The sequence below is a fragment of the Pteropus vampyrus genome, unplaced genomic scaffold (assembly GCF_000151845.1).
Source record: "Pteropus vampyrus isolate Shadow unplaced genomic scaffold, Pvam_2.0 Scaffold56, whole genome shotgun sequence".
Taxonomy (NCBI): domain Eukaryota; kingdom Metazoa; phylum Chordata; class Mammalia; order Chiroptera; family Pteropodidae; genus Pteropus; species Pteropus vampyrus.
In genome coordinates this window covers 5192758-5201913 of record NW_011888837.1, presented here as the reverse complement: position 1 = coordinate 5201913, position 9156 = coordinate 5192758, and the positions used below count along the sequence as shown (strand labels likewise).

The window sequence follows — 9156 nt, the reverse complement described above, 5'->3', positions numbered from 1 at the left end:
ATGCCTTATATATGTATATGCCTTACTGTTAAATTGTACACATGAAACTTACTGGATTTCATTAACCAATGTCACCAAAAACAATTTTTTTAAAAAGATGCTAATGTGGCAAGTCAACTACATTGAATACCTTCCATCCTAGGATCAAAAGTTGCTTCTCATGGTATTAAATACCTATATTAGGCATGGGCTTGACTTCTCAACCAGCTTTACTACAGGGGTTTATAGAATGTACAAGGAATTATTCACATCCTAATTTATGACCATGGGACCCAATTCAAAGCAAAGAGTGTGGACAGACTCATGACCATGGGATTCACTGATCACTCCATGTATTATACCACCCAGAAGCTCCTGCCCTCATTATTATATCCTGCTGAAAGAACAATTGCCAGCTCCAAGATAATCCTTTGCATAGATGTGGTGCCATTCTCCAAAAAGTAGTACATCCACTGTGTCAAAGAAGCCTCTATGATGCTGTGCCCCCAATAAGACAACTACATGAGTCTTAGAATGAGGAGAGTGCCCCACCTATCACTCCCACTGACCCACTGGATGACTTTGTTATTCTCATTCCTGCAACTCTTGGTTCTGCAGGGTTAGAAATCATTATCCACAGATCTTACCAAAAAACTCAGAATGAGTTTCGTTGAACTACACACTATAACCTGCAACCAGGGTATTTTGACTGTACCCAGAAACCAGCCTACAGAAAAGCCTTCATTTTGGCAGGATTGACCTTGATCAACGAGGGGTGGTAAGTCTGTGACAGGGACAGCAAGGAAGAATATCTTAGAACTTAGGTGATCTAACTGGGGACTTCTCAATATGCCTTTGCCAAGCTGTAACTGAATAAATATGGTAATCTTGGCCTGAGAAGAGGATAGTTTCCATGACAATAGATCCTTCATGCATGAGAGATTTGGTCCCTGCCACCTCGAACTGTAGACAGGTGATAGCTGAGGGTGAGAAATTTAGAATGGCTAGTGGAGGAGGGAGGTAATTACCAGAGCAGCTGAGAGTAATAACAGCAGTGAGAGCTGTAGTTCTTCCTATTAACCTCCCTCTTGTGAGACTTTTCAGAAAGAGGGGCCTGTGAAAACAGTTTCTCCCCAAATGAATATGGAGAAGTACATCCATACCATACAGGAGAAGAAATGTCGTAGCCATGGGAACATGCCACTCAAATCTCCCTTCTCGACAGAACCTGCTATAATAATTGGCATAGCTGACACCTTCAGGATCTGCTACAGCATTCAAGCTTAGGACATGTTTTCCCAGGGAGCAATTAACCAAAGACCAGGCAGAGGGAAATACTAGGGCTTCACCATTTCTACCCAAGGCAAGAAGACTCCTACCAGCCATCTTTGTACTGGAGCTCCCCCTCAGGCTGGTAGAGACTATACTGCAGAGCTGTACTGAATTCTCAGGTTTCTATTCTTCTCGTCCTGGTTTCACAAGTGTTGCAATGAAGCTTTAAGATTTTCTCTGCCTGCTCCTGTTCCATATCCCCCTTAGCCCCCTCACAGGCATTTTACCCATCAAGTCTCTTGGGTTTTTAACTTCAAAGGACTCAAACTGACACAGCAAGTAGCTCTTCCTCCTGCTAGGACTGCCTGCTGGTGAACACATGCCTTCTAAAGCTGCATTTGGTGCTCTCCTAGCTACATACCATGAGATGCAGAGCAGAATCCGAAGGACACTTTTGTTCTCACACCTTAAGCCAAGAAGTTGGCCACAATGCATAGTTAAATTCACATGCTATTTCCTAAAATTCATCTATAAGTATCTTACCTACAAGTATCTTTTTTACATTATCATCTATCCTCTAGCAACTAGGATCCCATTCTTACTGTGACTGGAGAATTTAAAATATCTCTACCCCACAGGCTTAAAGAAAGTCATTCTATCTAGCAGATGAACTACCTCTGGCTTACTAAAGCAGTTTCACAGGAAAACTAAAATTAAATATCCCCTGTACCACCTCAGAAGAGGTAGTAGCTCTGGCCAAAAGCTTCACAAAGGTTATCCAAGGAGGTCCTTCTGGATCCTCAAACTTACCACTTCTTCCTAGATAGGAGAGTCTTCTCCAACATTATCTTAGATATCTTACCACTCGAATCTCTCCTGCCCAGACTTGGCCACAGCACAGGTATTCCTAAAGGTATGTCATTTCTACCCTTAATTTAACTCAGCCAAGTGAGATTCTCTTATGGCAGAAACTCGAGTCTCTAATACCTTAAAGAGAGTTTTTCCTCCAAACAAGCCCGATGTAGACTGCTATCATGAGTTCACTTCTGACAGATCCAGTAAGTAAATATAGCATGAGAAAGGGAGCTATGAAGACCATCTTCAGCTCAGATTGTGGCACATGAGACTGTTCAAGATCTTATTAGACCAGATCCAACAGATAGCACAATATGTTCTCCCAGGAGATTAGAGTTAGATCCTGTCTATCTTGGGAAGCCAGGACCACTGTTTCCAAACCAGCATATCTGAGAAGACGTGCTAATCCAGAATTTCTGTAATAGAACACTCACGAGAACCTGACAGACTGTTGCCCAAGAACACTAGTCTCACTGTCATGTGCAATAGGACCTGGCTGAGCTCCAGGTCTGTCTGACCCCACCTTTACAGTAACTGCCTGGAATAATAGTATCCCATCATGGAGGAGAGCCTGACCCTGCAGCTCTGCTGGAGCCACACCTAGTCAGGAGCACTAGGGAGACTTGAAAACCCTTAGCCTGGCCTTAGCTCTTGGCATACCAGTGTGGAGCCATGGACACAGGGCCAGCAGCAATGTGTGGCTGGTGTGCCTCCTGGGCTAACTTGTCATGGCCCCACAGAAATTCAGATCCCAAATTAATGTGAAGTGCCACACCTCAATTGAAAACTAGATGAAGTCATAGAATCAGACTACCTTTGTCAACTATACTGCATCAGAGAACCAAGCTTGGAAGAAATGGTCCCCCTGAACCAGGCTGAATAAACCTTCTGACACAGGTGGGGAAACCCAGCTTGGTTTCACATTCTTCCAGACAAACTAGAGAGGGCAGATAGCTCTAAAATCTAAAGAGAGGGGTTCAGCTACATGTGCCCCATGAATTATTCCTACTCTCATTAATGCAATTCTTCCCTTGGCTAAGACTAAAGGGAGGAATGATAAACTTTTGAATGGATGTACATCATTCCTCTAGGAAACACTTATTCAGAAGAGGTCAAGAACAAAGGAATGGAAAAAATCTTCCAGGGGAACTCCACAAAGTCAGCGGGGTGGAAATATGACTTGCAAATTCAAACCCATGTCAGTAAACGTCAAAGAGGAACAATGAGCTACTGCAGAACCAAACATTCGAAGAACCTCAGTGAAGGGGACCAAATGAAAAAAAGATCTGTGAAAGATGACAAAGCTTCCTGTCCACAAAAGGTGGTATATGGTAATAAGAGAGTAAGACTTCAGAAGATATCAATTCCTTCACTACCCTCTAAACTACCACCAGTTGACCTTCACCAAGACATTGAGAGAGCCTGGTGCCATCAATAAAAGCAGACACCAAAGGCTTGCAACTAGATGCAAGAGAGACTGCGAATATGCTTACCCTAATCAAGAGAACATTCCTGTCACAGTAAAAGAGGCCGAGATTCTGACAAAGTCACCAAGAAAATCAGAGATAGAAAAGGGAGTAGATGACACTGGAAAGTTCTGATCTCCCTAAAGTGACGGCTCCCTCTGAGGAGGTGGCACCTGCTCTTGAAGAGTCTACTGCTCTCAATGAGAGAGTGAATGATGTTGTGACAACTACTGCCCGAGAGGCTGTTTGCCCCACCTGGGCCAGAGTTGCAGCCACGGCTGGGAAGATGGACGCAATGGAATCGCCACGAGAGGCCTCTGCTGTCAGGTGCGTGGTCTATGGGCAAAGTTTCCCTGCACACACAAAGGGTTAGGTTCCCACAGTTTTATGCTGGGCAAGCCCGGGTTCCTGAAGAACAAGGGAGTCTGCTCTTGCTACCAGCCTGCTACTTTCCGCCCCCCGCCCCATGCCTGGAGGACAATATGTTGTGCCCTGAAAGTGTTCATAGGAATAAGGTGTTAATGAAAAGGTGCCAGTGAAGTTACAGTGCCAGAAAAACAGGTATAGCTATGATTATAAAGAAAGATGACTACAATCAACTACAAGATGCCACTGACAGCTGAACTTTGAGCTGCTCCACACTATGCTCTCTGCTTACAGGGCTCACGGATGTTATTCAGACCCACAACAGACCTGCTGCTTCGTGGGTTCAGATACATAGACTTTTAAAATGGAAAGGTATTGCACGAATTACCGCTCATTCCAGTTAACAAAGATGAAATTTGTTCATACTAACCAGATGTTTACCCTTCTAAAGTAGAAGTGACCTCAGCTGCTCTTTTAAAGTGTGAACCTGAGCTGAGCCTTGCGAAGGGGTTGAAGGAAGAAACAGTAGCGTGCTGCCCCCACGCTGGATTCCCCGCCTTAGTTTTGCCTCCATCAGGGGCTGCTGCCTTCTGGCTCTAAGATCCATGACTTCAAAACGTTGAGTATTTTGAAGCAAAAGGAAAGCTGTTATTCTCACCACTTCCAAAATATTCTTAATATACAAAACATTTCTCAAGGTTTCTTAACCTGAAGTTTATATTGTAAGTCTCTGGGGAAAAGACAGGGCACTTTCTAGTATTGTTTCCACTTGTAATTGTTTCTGTATATTTTTGCCACTTAAAATTGTTCAAGGTTACAGTCTGAATTATAAATACATATTTAAAATGTGTGTAGAAAATTAATTATTGTATTTAAGAAGCTATTCATTGCATGCAAATTATTGTTAATGTTCTTAACTCAAAGTTAAGCCAAAAGCCATAATTTTCTTTTACATGACTCGTTTTCTTGTCAATCATACTTCAATAAGATGGCTAAGTTGCACATATTTATACAACTTGAGTTTGATTAGTTTTTAATTTGTGTGCTCGCTAAATGAATCTTGGAAGAGATTTGATGTTTTTCACTTGTTTTGTGTTTTCATAGCAATTTCCAATATTGTATTATGAGTTTTTGGGTTAGGGGATATTTCCTCCTTCAAAATGGACTGGAAGTAGTGGTGGAGTTGGAAAATGACTGAATAAGGAAATGAAAGGAAACTAGAAAAGAACTTCCTAGTATTTCAAAGGACTGGGAATTCTATTTTACAGGGACAGCAAAACTACCCTTTAAGCCAGATTTTGTAAGTCTTCCAACTCACCTGCCCAACTCCACTGCCCATTCCATGGGACCTCTTCAAGGTACTCTAAGTATATACCCCAACGGATACTAAAAGAGCAAAATTGACTATACTCACCAACAAAGGGTAACCCTGTTTTTTCATTGAATTTGTCCTTTATTCAAGGAACCAATAGCAGGCTCTTACAAAACATTGAAACAAAACATGAGTTTTCTTTTGTGTGACCAACTATTTCGGCTGGGGTGCTCCAGTGCTAGAAACCAGTCATATTACACACTTCCACACTATTTCTTTTCCATTAATATAAACCTAAGGAACAATGCTACTGTGATTATGCCTACAGTATGATTTGGTCATCCTATGGCATCTAAAGATGCAATAAGACTATAGGCAGTCAGCACTACAAAGGACACATGGCCAAGTAGCTACAAAGTAGGCTTCCCCTTGCCATGCCACTGTCTACTCAGTTCTCCATGGTCTTCTGGCATCATTCAATCCAGCGGCCACTGCCTCAATCTTCCCCAGTTGTTTAGTGTTTCACTGTCCTATTTCCCAGTTAGTCTAGGAATCGTGTCCTTTCTTTCCCCCTAAAAGCAAAGAGAAGGATTTAGTCAGGCAGTCCTCAGCTCCTTGCCTTTCAAGAGCCAGTTAGAGTGAGACAGCCATTGAGGACAATGGCAATTCCATGTCCTTTCTCTAGCCCCAGTCTGGAATACAAGACAACTCTTCAACAGAAGGACCCAGGGAATTTTGACCAGCTTAGTCTCAAGTTAGTTCTGATGTTGACTATAATTGCATGCTGGGGTTGTCTAAACTTTAATGTTGAAACCTATCTTCAAATGACAATTTAAAGAAAGACCAATATAGAAAAGAGATTTAGTCGTAGCTGTTCCTACACAGGCAGACATGGGAAGGTCCCAGAGCCCATGTCTGGGCATGCCTCATCAGTTTAAAACTCATAGCCACTGTTTAATCAAAGACCTCTGAGCAAGGTAGAATTACTAAGACATGACTCTTCATTATATCAAGATGGTATATTACAAGGTCAAGACAATTCTTATCATGTTTCCATTTACTTTCTTTTCCTGACATCCAATCACACAGAAACTCTAAGATCAGTCCAATATTGAGTAGAGAATTTAGATCTAATACCACTCTTTATCCTTATTTTATAGATGATCTAAGTGAACCTCAGAAGAAGCTACCTACCCAGGTCAGAATTAATTCATGGTTTAATTCAGTGATAGAACAAGCTACACCAGGGTTGGTTAGAACATGGACACTACACAGGAAAGCTATGCCTCAGACACAGCCACTGTTCCTGGTTTGACTGCCTAGTGCATTGCCAGTCCTGGAAGACTTGGGGATCTAAGCAGGGATCCAGTTCTCAGGATTGGTGTTCAACATGGAAGCTATAGGACACTAAGTGTCCCAGTGTTTTGTGAGTAACATGTTATAAACATCTCCTTTTGCGAAGGCTCTGGATTTTAGCCGTTCTTTCTGACCTCCATTCACTTTACCAACAAAGACTCGCAGACAACTATAGCTGCAGACTAAGTCTTATATCAGATCAAGAAATAATTGCCCCTACTCCTAAAGCGATCAACTATTTTCTTTTCTGATGTAAAATTCCCTCTATACTTTGTTTTCAACAACCCTAGTATCTATTTCTAACCAGACAACTGAGGCTTGGTGAGGGTCACTGATTTGCCAACAGATTGCAAAGCTAGAAAATGCAAGATCTAGAACTCTACCTCAGGCCCATCTGCCAAGACTGTTCTAATCACTAAATTATATCACCTCCCTATAAATCTCAAACTATTCCATGGAAAAGTAGCACCTCCAGAATTTTTTTTATAGGATGGGCTTCGGGAATGATAGCCTGGTTTGCAAGGAGATGCAGACCTGGAATACCTTTTCTGGAAAGATAACCATAACTAACTGGCTAGTGATGAAGGGTCGAAGGTGAGTTTAAAATCCAACATTCCTTGATTTGGGCTAAGTTAAATATCTCCAGAGCCAGCTGTGATGGCTTTAGTCTTCATTCTGACCAACATACCTGTATGACACTAGTCTCCCTACTAAGAGAATTAAAACACAGTACTTTAGTTACATTATCCCTTTTGAGTAGCATTGTTGTCAGTCCAACCTAGATTCCAACCTAAGGAGGACCGGGAAAAATGGCGTAGATGATAGAGACTGTTCTTCTCTTGTGACTACATCAAAGTTGTGACAGAAACACAGAGCAGACAGCAAGCAGAGTCGCCTGGGATCTGGTTGAACAGAAGCCCTAACTAGGAAGAGAAATAAGAAGTCACCCTGCAAAGGTAGGAGGGGACAAAAACGTGAGACCAGTCCAAGAGGCTACAGCAGCAGCTGCTGTAGATGTTCCTCTTAAAGGGGCAGTGTCTGTGACCAGACTTTCGCGGTGATGGACTCGCTCACTGTGAGCACCGGCACCTGGTCGGCTGCTCAAGGGGCACCAGGGACTTACTTACAGGGGGAGACCGAGTTGTTGGAGCAAGGGCCAGAAGTAAGGATTTCTCCCAGGCAGAAATGCTGGTGGTAGTCATTGTTCCTCTGTTGAGCTCTCCCCACTCCCAGTGTGCGGACTCAGCACCGCCATAGCCGAGACATCATCAAACTGGATAACAGGTCGCTCCACCCAGAGGATTCCCTGAAACTACTCCTCCCACAACTCACAGCCCTACCCAAGCCACATCCAGTTGTGGCCTGGGTGAGCCCTGTGCCCCTTGCTAAGCAGCTCCAAGACCCACACCGACCTTGGTTTCTGGCATGGCCTCTTGAGACAACTAAGCACAGCATCTGTGGATTGCTTGCTGAATCTTATCAGGTAGTCCTGGAGGGGCACAGCTTGGGGCTACGCTTGGCCTGCAGCTGAAGCCCTCTCAGAACTGTGCCATTGGACACCTACTACACAAAACCACACTAATGAGACTGGGAGACATAGGAGCTTTGCTTAGTACATAGAAACAGACACATCCAAAATGTGAAGACAAAGAAGCAGAAACCATGTGAAAGAACAGAACAGAGATCCAGGAAAAATGGATCAAGCAATCCATTTGGAGTTCAAAACACTGGTTATATAGATGCTCAATGAACTTAGGGGAAGTGTAGATAAACTCAATGAGATCTTTAACAGATAAAAAATAGAAATGGAAATTATGAAAGGGAACCATTCAGAAATGAATACATTACCTAAGATGAAGATTATATTAGAAGGAATCAGCAGAGTGGATGAAGAGGATTGAACCACCAATATAGAGGATGGGGAAGCCAAGGACACCCAATCATATCAGCAAGGAAAAGCCAAGAACATAATAACTTAAAGAGCCTATGAGACAAAATTAAATATGAAAACATCCGTGTTTTAGAGTACCTAGAGAAGAACAAGTTGAGAAGCTACTTGAAGAAACTGTGATGGAAAACTTTCCTAACCTGAAGGAAATAGTCATACAACCCCAGGAAGATCAGAGAGTCCCCAAAAAAGATGAATCTAAAGAGACTCACACCAAGACACATCATAATTAAAATGCCAAAGGTTAAATACAAAGAGAATCTTAAAAGCAGCAAGAGAAAAGCAATTACCTAAAGGGAGCACCATAAGGCTGGTAACTGACTTCTCAAAAGAAACCATACAGGACAGAAGGGCTTGACACAAAATATTCAGAGTGATATAAACCCAGGATCTATAGCTAAGGTTACTTTATCCAGTGAAGCTATCATTTAGAGTCAAAGGACATATAAAGAGCTTCCCACTCAATAAGGTAAAGGAAGCCAATGTTACAGGAAATGTTGGAGGGACTTAAGGAAAAACATTTATCGAAAACTTGAAGAATAGTAATAGCTACATATCTGTTAATAAATATCTCAAATGGAAAAGAATTTAAGTGCTCCAAC

The 9156-nt window shown here is 42.4% G+C and overlaps 1 pseudogene; it reads left to right on the top strand.

Moving 5' to 3' along the window:
* The first annotated feature begins 3281 nt into the window (after window positions 1–3281).
* LOC105292424 lies at window positions 3282–4111 on the top strand (annotated as a pseudogene).
* Window positions 4112–9156: the final 5045 nt, after the last annotated feature.